General features: G+C 41.8%; 1 protein-coding gene across 2 annotated transcripts in view; it reads left to right on the forward strand.

Annotated features, from left to right (window-relative positions):
- nr3c2 (nuclear receptor subfamily 3, group C, member 2) overlaps positions 1–16,706 on the forward strand; it is a 354,577-nt gene that overhangs the window by 51,831 nt on the left and 286,040 nt on the right. The gene's annotated exons all lie outside the window — the stretch shown is intronic.

Below are 16,706 nucleotides of genomic sequence, written 5' to 3' on the forward strand. Positions count from 1 at the left end.
TCAGTGAAAGTTTGCCCAGAACTTCTATGGAATTTAGCACTCTGAATAAAAGTTCATCGGGAATTCAGACAAACATTCTGCTGTAAACACAAACATGTTTGTGAATAATCTCTTTGAATCTGTGGTGAACTACATATACCTGTCTGGACACGCCCCCCTGCTGACTGCTCCTGTGGCTCCTCCCACTGACCATGGCTCCTCCCACAGACCCCGGTATAAAGGCGATTGGGGCCTGACCCCTGCCTCTCAGTCTCCAGAATGTAGCATGGTGGTCAATTGCTGCTTGTTCTTTCTTCCAGTCAATAAAAGCCGATATCTCGCCTCACGTCTCCGAGAGTTATTGATGGTGCATCAGAATCGCACCAAATCTTAATCCCTGCTGCATCCATAATAAAGTACCCTAATCACTTTACTCGACACTAGTATAAACACACACTTAAACACAAACTACGTAATCAATTCTAAAACAGCAGTCACACAGCATTCAGGAAATCCCTGGATGAAGCCACAAAAAATTTTGCCCCCCAACTGGGCCTGTAAACAAACATGGCTCATTAGCCAGCTCTGGTAACAGCCTTGTGATTCAGTGGTGAGGTGGCCACTTCTCATAAACAATATACAGTACGTCTGGGGTCGGTACGATTTGGGGTTCAACCAAATGAGAACGTCACGGTGTACTGATGAAAGGAGCTTCAATTTGAGCAAATTGTGAGCAAATGCTGCTCATACACAATTGTCGGTCGGCAATAAATAACAGATTATACACCACATAAAATTATAAAGTATATTTACAAATCTCAGCTTTATTGGACAGTATGAAAGGGAAGAGGAAAAATAAATAATAAATGGCTTAGTACAGTTAAACTACTCCAATGTGCACTTAAAGGTGGAGCTCATCCTGGAGTTATCTTTACTCATGTACTGGGCCCACAGTCTTGTGTGAAAGCACACCCCACTTTCCGACCATCTGAAACAAACCGGCTGACTTGGGAGTATTGGCACTTCCTCCTTGGAGCCATTCATCTGCATAGAGCACTTTGTGCAACAGGGACTCTCCTTCTGACGCCATTCTGTGGCATCTTCCCTCCTGTCCCCTTTCGCAGCTCCCGCCAGACTACTGTCAATCACAAATCTCTCTCCCCCCTCACCCTGTAGAACTTTCTCCCACTTCCACCATCCTGATTGATTAACACAACATTCCTAAGCTAAGCAACAGGGCTTCTTATTTTTAGACAAAACCAAAACACTCTACCAGCAAGACACACTGCTTTTTTCAGAAATTGCTAAAAAGAAATACGGGCAGCATAGCAGTAAGAATCTTAACCAGGGCATTACACTTATGATTATTTCTTTATGGAGCAATACTCACTCTCTGATGTACCGAAATGTACAAGTTGCTGTCCAGAGTTTCTGTCCTACACTTATTCTTTTTGTAGTTTTTTTCTGATCCATTCACCAGACTTTGCAAAGTTTCCATGAGAAATGTGGGAACTTCTACACTGTAATAATTTGCACTTTTCAACCGTTTTTAATAACAAAGAAGAATCCTAACTAATTTTAACTAACTAATGTTAACTAATTATGCCTTTCTTCGTGTATTGGCATCAGCTTATCTAGGTCAGGATTTCCCTCGAAGATTTAAGTTGCTGAGTGGCAGCAAATGGATTCTAGGACTTACAAGTCAGTTGTCACTGAAACAATAAGATTTCAGGTTGCAGTAGATGCAGAACTGTATTTTTTTTCTCTGACAGCCTCCTCTGCATGACCTTTTAGACAGGATGCATCAGACGCTGTTGGTAGCTGATAATAATGCCTTATCTTGTGTGTGGGCCATATATAAATAAGTGTTATAACATTTGTTCCCACTTTTCAATTTAAATGCTGGAGTTATGCTTGAATTTGCTCTCTTCTTATGGCATCTAGTTACAGATTATAATTCGTTATCCCATTGGGTAAAGAAAATAACCAAATGACAAATGACATGTCACCTCTGTCCTTGCACCCTTCTCCCCCACAACCCCAGCAAAAGTCTTGGACCTCAGTGGCAAATGAATTTTGACAAGGGACTGTTGTCTCTGCCTGCCCCTGCCCCACTGAACTAGTGTCCTCATACCTCGACTCTATTCTATCCCCCTGGTTCAGTGTCTTCACACTTACATCCGCGACATCTCACAGGCTCTTGATCTCCTCAGCAACTTTCAATTCCCTGGCACTGACTGTCTCATTTTTACCATGGATGTCCAGTTCCTACATGCTTCTATCACCATTCAAGAAGACCTTAAAACTTCCCTACCTTCCTCTGTCTGACAGATCTGGCCCTCATCCTCAATAATTTTTCTTTTGGCTCCTCCCACTTTCTCCAGACTCGAGGAGTAGCCATGGGCACCCACGTGGGTCCCTGCTTTGCCTGCCTCTTCATTGGCTGCATAGAACAGTCCGTATTCCAAGCCTTCCCTGGTAATGCTCACCAACTCTTCCTCTGCTACATTGACAACTGCATTGGTGCTGCTTGATGAACCCATGATGAGCTCATTGATTTCATCAACTTTGCCTCTAACTTCCACCTTGCTCTTAAATTCACTCGGTCCATTTCTAAATCCTCTCTCCCTTCCCTTTCGCAATTGGTTTGTCTCCATTTCTGGAGACAAGCTGGCAACCGATACCTTTTATAAATCTACAGATTCCCACAGTTATCTTGACTATACCACTTCCCACCCAGTCTCCTGCAAAAATGCTACTACCTTTTGTCAATTCCTTCATCTCCACCACATCAGTTTCCAGGATGCAGCTTTCCTTCCCAGATGTCCTCCTTCTTCAAAGAATGGGATTTCCCTTTCTCAACCATAAATGCTGTCCTCACCTGCATCTCCTCTGTTTCCCGAACATCTGTGTTCACCCCATCTTCCCATTGCCTAAACAGTGATAGAATTCCTCTTGCCCTTACCTACCACCCTAGGAGCCTCCAAATCCAACACATCATCCTCCACAACTTGCACCATCTCCAAAGGGATCCTACCACGAAACACATCTTTACTCAGCTTTCTGCAAGGATTGCTCCCTCCGTAATGTCCTTGTCCATTTGTCCCACCCCATTAATCTCCCTCCTGGCACTTACCTATCCCTACAAGTGGCGTAAGTGCTCCAGCTGCCCATTCAGGGTCCCAAACAGTCCTTCCAGGTGAGGCAACACTTCAGCTGTGAATCTGCTGTGGTCATCTATTGTGTCCAGTGCACTCAATGTAACCTCCTCTGTATTAGTGATACCCGGTGTAAACTGGGGGACCACTTCATTCAGCATTTTTGTTCCGGAACTTCCCCGTGGCCAAACATTTTAATTCCAAATCCCATTCCTGTTCCAGCATGTCAGTCCATGGCCTCCTCTTGTGCCCCCCCCCCCCCTTTCCCACTCTGGCCTCTTATCTCTTCTCATCTGCCTAACACCTCCCCCGGGTCCCCTCCTTCATCCCTTTTTCTTGTGGTCCACTCTCCTCTCCTGTCAGATTCCTTTCTCAATGGCCCTTTATCTCCCCCCCCCCCCCCACCTGGCTTCAACTGGCATCTTCTAGCTATCCTCCTTCCCCTCCTCCATCTTCCTCTTACCCCTCCTCCATCTTCCTCCTACCCCTCCCCATCTTCCTCCTACCCCTCCCCGTCTTCCTCCTTCCCCTCCCCATCTTCCTCCTACCCCTCTCCATCTTCACTCCTTCCTTTCCAGTCCTGAAGAAAGGTCTCAGCTGTTCAACAGGTATATTTAATGTCAGAGAAATATATACAATATGCTTTCTGAAATTCTTCTTCTTTGCTGTTTGTTCATTTCCATAGATGCTGCCTAACTTGCTGAGTTTCTTCAACATTTTGCGTACATAACCATACCATTTCTTAGTCCCTCCTCAGTGCACCATGCCACCACATGCTTCCGAGTACACTGCAATTTTTATTCCTTCAAACTTTTTTGATCCTGTACTACACTTCACCTGTGAGTCTGTTGGGATCATCTACTGTATCCAGTGGCCTCCTGTTTATCGGTGAGACCCGATGTAAATTGGGAGACTGCTTAGCTGAACAGCTACTCTCCATCCACCAGGAAAAGCGGGATCTCCCAGTGACCACCCATTTTAATTCCACTTCCCATTCCCATCCTGCTAGTTCAATCCATGGCCTCTACTGTCACAATGAGGTCACACTTAGGTTGGAGGAGCACCACCTTATATTCCATCTGAGTAGCCTCCAACCTGATGGCATGAATGTTGATTTCATAAACATCCGGTAATACCTCCACCACACCCCCAACCTTCACCATTCCCCATTCCCATTTCCCTCTCTCATCTTATCTCCTTACCTGTCCATCACTTCCCTCTGGTGCTCCTCCCCATTTTCCTTCTTCCATGGCCTTCTGTCCTCCCCTATCCGAATTCCCCCATCTCTAGCCCTGTATCTGTTTCACCAATCAACTTCCCAGTGCTTTACTCCACCCCCTCTTCCACCTGCTCCTGGTTTCACCAATCACCTTGTGTTTCTGCCTCCCCTCCCCTTCTTACTCTGACTCCTCGTCTTATTTTCTCCAGTCCTGATGACAGGTCTTGGCCCGAAATGTCGCCTTTACTCTTTTCCATTGATACTGCCTGGCCTGCTGAGACCCTCCAGCATTTTGTGTGTGTGTGTTATTTGGATTTCTAGCATTTGCAGATTTTCTTTTGTTTGCGATTGGAACATTCTTTCAGCTCTTTGGGTTCCAGTTATTAGTGCTTTCTGTCCCGTGCTTATTCTCTTTGCTGTTTTTCTGAACCAAAGTTATCCTTTACCACTGTTAAAAAAAAAATACAGTGTAGTTGGAAACTGGAGTTATGAGCTTAAAGACAGGTACAACTACATCAGTGATTAAGGTACATGGGAAAATCAGATTAAAATGTTTGCATGGAGATGAACGATAGGTCATGTAAACAAATGTGTCTTAAATCTTTCAATAATGTACTTTAAGAAGTAAAAACAACAGAAAAATAATCCATCTCTCGTTTTTGCTTCCAAGTGAGTTGGACGAATGGGTGAATTCAAGAAAGAATCAATATATGGACAGATATGTGCTAAAGAGAAGACGGATGGTTGTAATTGAGAGTGAAGTGGCAAGAAATGTACATGAGAAAACAGCTTCTACAGCTATGTAAAACGGAAATGAGAAACAAAAAAACAGTTAAGCCTCGAAAGGAGCTCAGAGGAAACTGTTGTAAGACCATAATATATAGGAGCAGAATTAGGCCATTTGGTCATGAGTCTGCTTTGCCATTTTATCATGGCATTTTCCCTCTCAGCCCCAGTCTCCTGCCTTCTCCCCGTATACCTTCATGCCCTGACCAGTCAAGAATCTATCAACCTCTGCCTTAAATGTACCTCATGACTTGGCCTCCACAGTCGCTTATGGAGACAAATTCCACAGATTCACCACCCTTTGGCTCATGAAGTTCTTCCTCGTCTCCATTCTAAAAGGACATTCTTCTATCCTTGAGCTGTGTCCTCTGGTCCTAGGCTCCCCCTCCATAGGAAACATCTTCTCCATATCTGCTATATCGAGGCCTTTCAATATTCAGTAGGTTTCAATTAGGTCACCCCATCATTCTTCTGAATTCCAGTGAGAAGAGGCCCAGAGCCTTCATATGTTCCTTACTGGCAAGCTTTTCAATCCTGGAATTATGGAGAATAAAGAACTGGCTTAAGCACATATTCTGTATCTCCCTTCATTGCAGACTGTGAATCAGAATCCTTGTGTTTATCTGTAAAACTGAAGCAAGTCCTGGATAATAAACACAAGAGATTCTGCCAATGATGGAAATCTTGAGTGACAGACATGCATATGCACGTAATGTTGGAGGAGCTCAGCAGGTTAGGGAGCATCTATGGAGTGAATAAACAGTCCTGAAGAAAGGTCTTGGCCCAAATCATCGACTGTTTATTCCCCTTCAAAGATGTGGCCGGACTTGCTAAGTTCCTCCAGCATTTACTATCATGATCTAGCCTAAATAAATATATTAAGAAATTACGGGAAATAAGGACCAGTGAACGTGAGAATGTACTGGAGAAATTGAGATTTTTTAAAAAGCCCTGGACTGCACTGAGCAGTTAGTAAATCTAAAACCACGATTTAAGAACGCCTAAAAAGGCCAATTTAAGGTAGCCTGTTGTTGGAATAAAGTTGGAGTTTATTGGTTGTGATAATAAGGTACTTTAAAAATCATTGTAAATATAGATAAAGTCAATGGTTTCCTAAAGGGAAAAAGTGTGCTTTGGGGAATTGGTAACAAGCACGGTAGAGTAGGAAGAACAGGTGGATTGTGGGATATCAGAATATTCAAAAGAATTTTGAGGAAGTATAATACAAATTGATGTTCTAAAACCAGGGTTTATTTAGTTTTTTTCTTTTGTTTCAAGCCAGGGGCACTTTGTTTCATTTTTAATGTTCAGTAAAATTAGTTTAGTTTTGTTATTATTAATAATAATAAGTTTATAAATAATACTAGTCATCTTATGGTTCTCTGGTCTCTGTAAGCATAATTCATTCATAATAACATCAAAATTGGTATGCCATGTCTGTGCACTGATTCTGCAAGGTGCATAATGAAAATCACAAATTTACCATTTTTTAGACATGCCTTAAAAACTGGCTTTAACTCAGCTTTAGGAGGCAGTGAATTTGTGATTCACTTTGGTGCTTTATTCAAAGGGAGTTAGTGAGGCAGCTTTGCAGTAGGCCAAGGTTTAATGCCAAAATTGATCTTGTTTGTCACAAGATCTTGTTGGTTTTCAAAATGCCAACACAAGAATGTATTTTTGGGAATTTACAGGGCTTAGGTAAGATCTCACTTGAGATACTTCGTGCCTATAGAAGATTTCTGTGCCTAAAGCAGAATATACTTGCCTCCGAGTCAGCTGCTTGGTTGAACGATGGAAACTGTTCATAAAGTTTTTGTCTGGCAACACGACATCTGACACCCAATGAGAAATCTCTCAGACTGAGCAATTCTGGCATAATCTTCACTTTCTTTTGGGTAATTGTGTACTCCTTTGTTTTTACAGTCCATTTCCAATTATGATTGTGTCCAGCATTAACCAATACATTCCACTGACACGTGGGATTGGTCAGTAGATTTATGGCACATTTTTAAAACAACATGCCACATGCTGAATGTAAAATGTGAATTCTACTTGACTGACGTTCATTGTTGTCATGGAGTTTTATCAATGGAAACAAATGATTTTTTTTCTCATCAGTGGAACTAGAAGGTCTTCTTTAAGTTTTTTAGGTTTAAAATTATAAACTTCACTTCCTGATCTTAAAGAAAGAACCCTTGGAATTCTAGCATTTAGCAAGTAGTTAGCAGACAGAATATAGAAAGTAGGAAAAACAGGTCAACCTTAGACTGCCAGACTGTTACTAGCAATGGTGACCTGTAAGGATATGTGGGTTGCTAGTTATTTATGATTTAATAATAATAGATCAGATGGAAAGGTAAGGGTGCCATGTATCCAAGGCTGCTGTTTGATGAAAATGTAGGAAGGAAGGCATGGTGCCAGGAGAATGCAATGATTATGCAATAGGTCTAAGCATGTTGGCAAGATTATGGCAGATGGAATATAATTTAGGAAGAATAGAGAACAAAAGACTAAAATAGTGAAAAACTAATAAATACTGATGTACAGAGAGATTTTGATGCCATAGATCATGAAAATCTGACATTAACATGTAGGTACAGTTTTGGAGTACTAAGTAGTAAAGTTGTCCAGAGAGGTTACAGTGCTTAGGTAAGATCTCACTTGAGAGTCTATGTAATATAGGAGACATCTGTAACTAATGCAGGTTATACTTGCTTTGTCTTTTGCTTTTAGTACTGAAGGCAATGTCCTGGAGACAATTGCATCTGAAGGGAATTCACAGGGTTAATACTGAGAGTCTGCTTTTACTGTCTAGAGTGTATTGAAAGAGGAGACAGGATCTCACAAAATGGGAATGGTCATTTAGGAAAGTGAGGAGAACTTTCTTTCTATCTTATGAATTCTTGGAATTCTTTTCCCAGATAAACATGGTTGTCATAAAGTCATAAAGCGCAGAAAGAGGCACTTCGGCCCATTGAGTTCATGTTGACCATTAGGCATTCATTTTACAATCATTATCCAAAGGCCAATTAACCCACCACGAAGAACCCTTCAGGATATGGGAGGAAACCAGAGCACCTGGAGGAACTCCACATGGTCATAGTTAAAATGTGTGAACTCCACACACAACACTGGGGGTCACAATTGAACCTGGATTGCTAAGGATGTGTGGCAGCAGCACTACCTGCTGCACCACTGCTAGTAGAGCTGTTGTTTAATGGTTGCGTGTGAGACCAAGAAATTTTTGGATGACAGGGAATTGGATGATATGGGGATTAGGAAGGAAAATGGATTTGAAGCACAAAACGCATCATGGACCTTCCAGGTATAGCTCCTCCAGCTTCTGTATTTTTATGATCTTGTGTTGTTAAATTGTTTACTGATTATGAAAAAGTATCATTGCTTGTGGTTGAGCATTTTGCAACATGGAATAACATAGAAGCTGGAGCAGGCAAGTTGTCCGCTCGAGTATGAATATCTGTGCATTGTAGAATAAGAAACAATAAGCCCCGACTGATATTTGGAAAATTATTCTCATCTCCATTGAGTGAAAGGAAGTGAAAGTGCAGAGTAAATGTTCCTGATTTCAAAGTTTTATTTTATTTATAGCCCAAAGATTAACTCAGTCCTATCAATCATATCTCATTCTACGGTGTGCATAAGTATAATAGTTTGAAAACCCCACTTATTCCAATTCATTCTATGGGATGTCAATCTTCTTCTTCTTCTTCTTGGGCCCTTACCTCCCAGTGGAGCATCGGTCATCGATGACCTCTCTCTGGTTGGAATTCATCAATGTTTCTGTAATCCACTGTACCCACTATACAAGGGATGGGCCTGTACAGCTTCATTGGAACACTGTTGGCCGGTCTCTCCCGTTTCCACTTCTCATGATGGGATGTAGGGTTGGATTTTGAGAGATGGATGTCAATCTAATGGGCATTTATTGACAATCCATGACTGTTCGTTAGAAAGGTGGTGAGATGTGTTCTTGAAATCATTCAGCCCTTCTAGTAAAGATACTTCCATAATGCTCTTGGGAAGACAGTTACAGGAATTAGACTCAGTGATGTGAATATATTTTCAAGTCTGGAGGGTATGTGATTTCAAGGGGAAATCCCCTTAGATTTGCTACTCATGTTTTTAATATTTGCTCATTTCGGCAGTGTTGGTATTTAAAATCTGAGTCTTTGTGAAGAACATCCTTCAATCTATCTTGAAAAATTAAATTAGCCCATGTCCACAACCATTTAGGAAGCAAATCATCGATTTCTATTCCCTGACAGTGCAGTGTAGTTCTGGTCCTTCACTGAAGTGTTAGCACAGATGAAGTGCTGTAACCCTGTAATTTGGAGTTTTGTGGCATTATTGTGTCTAATTTGCTTTGTAGCTGTGATCAATTGTATGAATTTTCCCCACTTTTGCTATTGTGCACTATTTTTCATCTCACTCATCCTTAAAAATAAATGCTAACCATGAACTTAGAAAAGTGATTTCTAAACTGTGCATTGAATCACAGTGTAAACTAAACAAATATGAATAGTTAGAGAACCAAGAAATTGAAAAAGGTGCAATATACTAAGAATTAACAAAAATAATTAATAATTATCTACCATTACTGCAGTTAAGGTTGGATTACTTTTAGCACTTCTAGCACAAATAAGGTGATTTAACAGTGCATTCCTTCATAGCCTGATATTGCTGAACATTAAAGTTAGTGCTGCAAAAATGAATACTGTACCAATTAGGGACTTAATCTGAAAATGAGATCCAAGGTTTGTGCGTGTACATTCCCAGCAGTAGGTGAGCAAAGTGCCATCTTGGTAAAGGGCTTTATATATACATATCTCACTACCATCAATAGCATGCCGAGCAGGCAGATTGCAACGTCAACCAGTATCAGTATACCTGTGGTGTTTACCTTGCGTTAACCACCCACATTTGAACTGAGCGTTAAATGAATGAAGGAGCTCTCTGTAGCACTACATAAAGGGGTCATGTAATACAGATTTTTTTGTGTGATTATTTCTTTTGGCTCTTGGTGAAGATGTATGTGGTTTTGAATGATTTTTTGTGCTTTGACAAAGTTTGAATACTATATATGGAATGGGTGCCTATTACTGAAAGAAATTTGATTTCCTTTACAAGATTTTGTGCTGAAATAATTTGTGTCCTGACATAGATGACCTTGCAGGCTTCTTCTGTGTGAATGAGGCCAAGCTGCTAAGAGGCAAGAGGGCGCCAAGTATGTTGAAGGTGTATAAGGAGCAATTCCCCGTTTTCTATAATCATGATGACCTTGTTCCTAAGATTACTTTTTTCTGCAAAACGTTCTGAATTGAAATTGACTTCCGCAGCTTTACCTGGCCTTTAACTTTAATACCTCCTGGTCTTTTCAACTGATAGTGGTGATATAAACAGTATATTCTAACCTGCAATGTACTACTACTGTAAGAGGAAGATCTTTACATGTGGAAATGTCAGTTCCCTGTCGGAGATATTGGGCTACTAGTTGGTTTCTTCTTCAATCACATTCCCTGTTCTGGCAATAAGTTCAAATGTCTATTGACTGTGGCATCCTGGTAATAGAGTATATGTTGTCATTGACTACATACATGTTTCCTTGCTTACTTTTCAAAGTTCAAAATTAATTTGTTATTGAAGTACATACTGTATATGCCACATATACAACCTTGAGATTCATTTTCTTGCTGGCATATACAGGAAAATAAAAAACTACAATACAATTTGTGAAAAAAACTTTACATAAACAAAGACTGACAAACAACCAATCTATAAAAGAAGACATTGTGCAAATAAAAAAATGATACATAAATAATACTGAGAACATGTAGAGTCTTTGAAAGTGAGTCTATAGGTTGTGGAATCAGTTCAGAGTTGAGCTGAATGAAGCTAGTCATAGTTGTTCAGGAACCTGATAATTGTAGGATAATAACTGTGAACTCATGTGACCTCTGCCATCTGGCTGATCCAGAAGTGGTTTGAATCGCTTAATGTGCCCCTGATATGTCACTGTAGCCAGTGTGTCATAAACATTTTACCTTGCCCTTAACTCAGTCATTTTGTAGTATTCTTACATGTTGCTTGTCATGACCTATTATGACAAACCTAAGCCTAGTTATTGGGCAGCAGAATTATTCTCCAAGCAGACTTGCACAGCACCATCTACAGTGAGATCCATATTATGACAAAGAACATTGTAGAGTGTATCATTGGTGTTCTGAAACAATGCCTTCACTGGCTGGATGGACCACACTACAGGTGGCTCACAGTTTTCTGCTGAGTAGATCTCTAACTGAGAAACATTTTAGGAAAACAGACTCTGAAACTGTTATAAACACGAGATCCTGCAGATACCTGTAATCTGCAGAATAAGAAGGTAAGGGAAGGGGAAGGAGGACAATCTAAAAGGTGATAGGTGAAGCCAGGTGGGTTGGGAAGGGGAGATGAATAATGGCTTTGTGCATGGTAGATCATTTCTAACCAATCTTACACAGTTTTTCGAGGAAGTTACCAGGAAAGTTGATGAAGGTAAGTCAGTGGATATTGTCTACATGGACTTCAGCAAGTTTCAGTCACTTGGCATTTAAGATGAGGTAGTAAATTGGATTAGACATTGGGTTTGTGGGAGGATCCAGAGAGTGGTTATAGATGGTTGCCTCTTTGAATGGAGGCCTTTGAGTAGTGGAGTGCCACAGGGATTGGTGATGGGTCTGTTATTGTTTGTCATCTATATCAATGATCTGCATGTTAATGTGGTTGACTGGATCAGGAAATTTGTGGCTGTCTCCAAGAGTGGGGGTGCACTGGACAGCGAGGAAGACAATCAAAACTTGCAGCGGGGTCTTGACCAGCTGGAAAAATGGGCTGAAAAATGGCAGATGGAATTTAATGCAGACAAGTGTGAGGTGTTGCACTTTGGGAGGACTATCCAGAATAGGTGTTACATAACAAGCAGTAGGGCACTGAGGAGTGCAGTAGAACAAAGGGATTTGGGAATACAAGGCCATAATTCATTGAAAATGGTATTACAGTTAGATAGGGTCATAAAGCAAGCTTGGCCTTCTTAAATCAAAGTATTGAGTACAGGAGTTGGGATGTTATGTTGAAGTTGTATAAGACATTGATGAGGCCTAATTTGGAGTATTGTTTGCAGTTTTGGTCACCTACCTACAGGAAAGATGTAAATAAGATTGAAAGAGTGCAGAGAAAATTTACAAGACTGTTGATGGGACTGAAGTACCTGAGTTATAAGGAAAGATTGCATACTTTAGAACTTTATTCCCTGGAACATAGAAGATTAAGGGGAGATTTGATACAGGTCCACAAAATTATGAGGAATATAGATAGGGTAAATGTAAGCAGGCTTTTTCCACTGAGGTCGGGTGAGACTACAACCAGAGGTCATGGGTTAAGGGTAAAAGGTGAAGTAGTGCAGGGAAACTTCTTCACTCAGAGGATGGTGAGATTCTGGAACGAGCTGCCAGTTCATGTGGTGGATACGATTTTGATTTCAATGCTTAAGAGAAGTTTGGATAGGTATGTGGATGGGAGGGGTATGAAATGTTATGTTCTGGGTGCAAGTCGATAGGACAATGCAGTTTAAAGGGTTCTACATGAACTTGATGGGCTGAAGGGCCTGTTTCTGTGTGGTAGTTTCCTATGATTCTATGACTAGTGTTTCTAGACAGAACATTATAGCTGATTTTTGTATTATGTGTGAGAAATTTTGTCTCAATGGAATTCTTGTTTCTTTTGATTGTACCAATGGAAACTTCATTATTAGAAGAGATTGTTCATCAATGAACTAAAAATCTATTTCTTTCTAAAATAGCACTACTGCCAGCTGACTGTGGATTCAGGTATTATCTCCTATTTCCTTCTTCATAACCCACAAACACATCCAGAATATCCTGGGAGCTGTAAAACTTTTTGATCACATCCATAAAGGTTGTACCTTGCTACTTACATTAAACGTGAGAGATGGAGATGGTGCCTTCCAAACCTTTAGCCTAATCCAATTACTTTGTTGCACTGATCAACTTTAAAACAAGAGGTTATCAAATCAACACACACAAAATGCTGAAGGAACTCAACAGGTCAGGCAGCATCTATGGAAAAGAGTACAGTTGATATTTCAGCCCGAGACCCTTCAGCAGGAAGGACACCTGCCAAAGGGTCTCGGCCCAAGACCTCGACTGTATTCTTTTCCATAGATGCTGCCTGGCCTGCTGAGTTCCTTCAGCATTTTGTGTGTGTTGCTTGCATTTCCAGCATCTGCCAATTTTCTCTTGTTAGAGATTATCAAATCACCTCTTTTGGAAATTCACCGGCACTACTATCAAGTCCACAAGCACTGGCACCCTCATGGTTTTTATTGACCAAAATCTTAACCTGACATGTCACATAAACGCTGTGCATAAGAGCAGGACAGTAGCTGACGAAGCTTTTCTGCCATTTTGCCAACAAATTTGCTTTCTTATTCTTCTTCGGTTGTCCATCAAAATCTGATGACATCGTCCACTCATTTACTGGTGAGATCTTTGATGACTATACAGTCCTATCCTGGACCCACAAGCTCTATTGCAGGTGGGACATGTATATGTGGTAGTGGTGGTGGTAGTGATGGCAACCATGGCTGCATTTCTCCTGGCTCTCTTCTGGTTGTTCTTTCCATCTCCAGAATACGAACCCTATCCCTACACAGCTGTCGCCAAGTGTTACAGTCAGCAGCAACATCCTCCAGGTCCTCAGCTCTGATCTTGCACTTCCTTAAAGCATTCTTCATCTGATCCTTATAGCACTTCTTCGGTCCTCCAGCTGAGCGTTGACCATGATGTAGCTGGCCGTATAACACTCTGCGGAGTAGCTGACATGAGGGCATCCTTATCACGTGCCCCAGCCATGGCAGCTGACGCTGGGTGATCATGGTCTCAGTGTTTCTGCAGTTGGTCTTTATAAGTACAGGCGTCCCCTGCTTTACAAATGTTCACTTTACACCACTTCACTTTTACGAAAGAATTACGTTAGTAACCTGTTTTCTCATTACAAAGAGGATTTTACTTTTATGAAAATTTTTCCCATATAAATTAATGGTTCTCCACTTTATGCTGTTTCGGCTTAAGAAAGGTTTCATAGGAATGCTCTACCTTTGTAAAGGGAGCAACACCTGTAATTCAGTGTGAGGCACCCGCTCACGCCAGGTAATTCCCAGGATGCGCTGACGGCAGCTTATGTGGAAGCTCTCCAAGGACTTGATGTGACGGCTGTAGGTTACCCAAGCTTCACAGCCATAAAGGAGGGTGGTGACACAGACCGCTTAGTATACAGCGACCTTTGTAGAGGGATGAAGGCTCCTGTTCTGAAAGACTCTACGCCGAAGTCTCCAAAAGGCGGCTGATGCCTGTTTAATGCGGCTCTGGATATCATTGTCAATGCCGCTATCCTCAGAGAGAATGCTCCCCAGATATCTGAAGGATGGCACTACTGACAGCTTTTCATCACCAACAGTAAAGGCAGGTAGGGTGGGTGGGTGGGACACTGGTACTCCATTGGCAAACCACTTCTGTCTTGGTGGTATTGACAGTCAGCCCCATCCTGCTGTACGCTCTCACCGCCACAGCAAGGACAGTCTGAAGATCCTCCGGAGTATGGGCCACAAGAGCACAGTCATCTGCATTCTGCAGCTCCCGGACCTGCTCTCTGTGGAGTTTGGTGGCTGCGTGGAGCCTCCTGATGTTAAAGAGGTTGCCATCTAATCTGACGTCCACTGCCACACCGCTGCTGTCTTCAATCCCATTGTGGAGAAGCTTGGTAACACACAAGAGGAAGATGTTAAAGAGCACTGGCGCTAGTACACACCCCTGCCTCACCCCTGTGTGTACAAGAAAGGGCTCGGACTCTTGTCCTCCTGTGGTCACCCGAGCAGTCATCCCATCATGGAACTGGCTGAGGATGTTAATAAATTTATTGGGACTGCCAAACCTGAGGAGGACATCCCATAAGAGCTGTCTTTGCACAGTGTTGAATGCTTTGGAGAGGTCGACAAAGGCCATAAACAGGACCTGATGTTGCTCCCGGCACTTTTCCTGAAGCTGCCAGGCTGTGAAGATCATGTCGATCATGCTCCTGTTCTTCCTAAATCCATACTGCGATTCAGGCAGCATTGACTTGGTGATGTTGCTGATGAGCCTCTGAAGCATCACCTTAGCCAGGACCTTTCCAGCAACAGAAAGGAGTGATATGCCCCTACTATTGCCGCAGATGGCCTTGTCACCCTTGTTCTTATAAATGACAACGATGTTTGCATTTCTCCATTGCTGTGGGATGTTCTCGTCAGTCCAGGCCTTGGTGATGTACTGGTCGAGGGTGCACATACACATGTACCCTCCGTTCTTCAGTAACTCGGCAGGGATATTGCCAGTGCCAGGGTACTTGTTGTTCTTAAGGGAATGGACAGCGATAGAACCTTCTGGAAGGTTGGTGGTAGACTGAGGTCGTGGATAGGAGGAAGCTCAGGCAGTTCGTCCAAGATAGTGGGGTCTGAGTCAGAATCCTGATTAAGCAGGGTGTTATAATGCTCAGCCCACCTCAGCAGAATGGTATTCTGATTCTTCAGAAGTGTTAGACCATCTGTTTTCAGGGGAGTAACGCATTGATTTATTGGGCTGTAGATGGATTTGACAGCATTGTAAAAATTATGCATGTCATTATTATCGGCAAAGGACTGGATTTCATGTGCCTTTTCAGTCCACCATTCATTTGGTATGGCCTGTATTGCCTTTTGCACTTTCCTCCGAGCTGCCTGCCAATGCTGCCCGATGCCGGTGGATGAAGGGTTATCTAAAGGCCCGGTGTGCTTTGTGCATGTCCTTAAGCAAGTTGTGGATGGTATCTGAGTTATCGTCAAACCAGTCTTGGTGGTTCCTGCTCTTATGGCCGATGGATTGGGCTGCTGCCTCATAGAGCGCAGAGCTGATATAGGTCCTCTGCTGTTCCATGGTATTTGAACTCGGACAAGGTTCCAGCTTCCTTAGTTTCTCAGCTAGGATGCGTCAAAACTCACTTTCTTATTAGATTGTCACAGAAATACAAGGTTCTGTTATAGCTGTTGTAGATGCTTTGCACAATCTTTGTAAAGGTGTCAGTTTTTAAAAATTATTCAAACAACCTTTGCATTCTGTGCAAGGTTTGCATTTATTAAAAGAGGGAAGGATAGGAGTTCAGTTGGAGCCCTGAAATTGTAAGACTCAATTTATGGCAACTCCTTGGAGTTGCAGAAGGGGGAATCAAGTACATACTGTAGACTGAAATTTTTAAAATGCTGAAATACAGTAACATTATGACTGCTCTGTGCTGATTTCCCTTTTAATGTACTGATCATTGATTGATTATCTATACTTTAACTATTATAGGTAATTCATCACAAACATTACAGGTAGATTTTACTCAACGAACATTGTATAAGGTTAAAAAGAATAGAGAAGCATCTTGCTGAATTGCTGTTTATTTTAAATGTTTCTTCCTTTTGACTTTCTAGAGAT

This window comes from Hemitrygon akajei, chromosome 4 (genome assembly GCF_048418815.1).
Source record: "Hemitrygon akajei chromosome 4, sHemAka1.3, whole genome shotgun sequence".
Classification (NCBI taxonomy): domain Eukaryota; kingdom Metazoa; phylum Chordata; class Chondrichthyes; order Myliobatiformes; family Dasyatidae; genus Hemitrygon; species Hemitrygon akajei.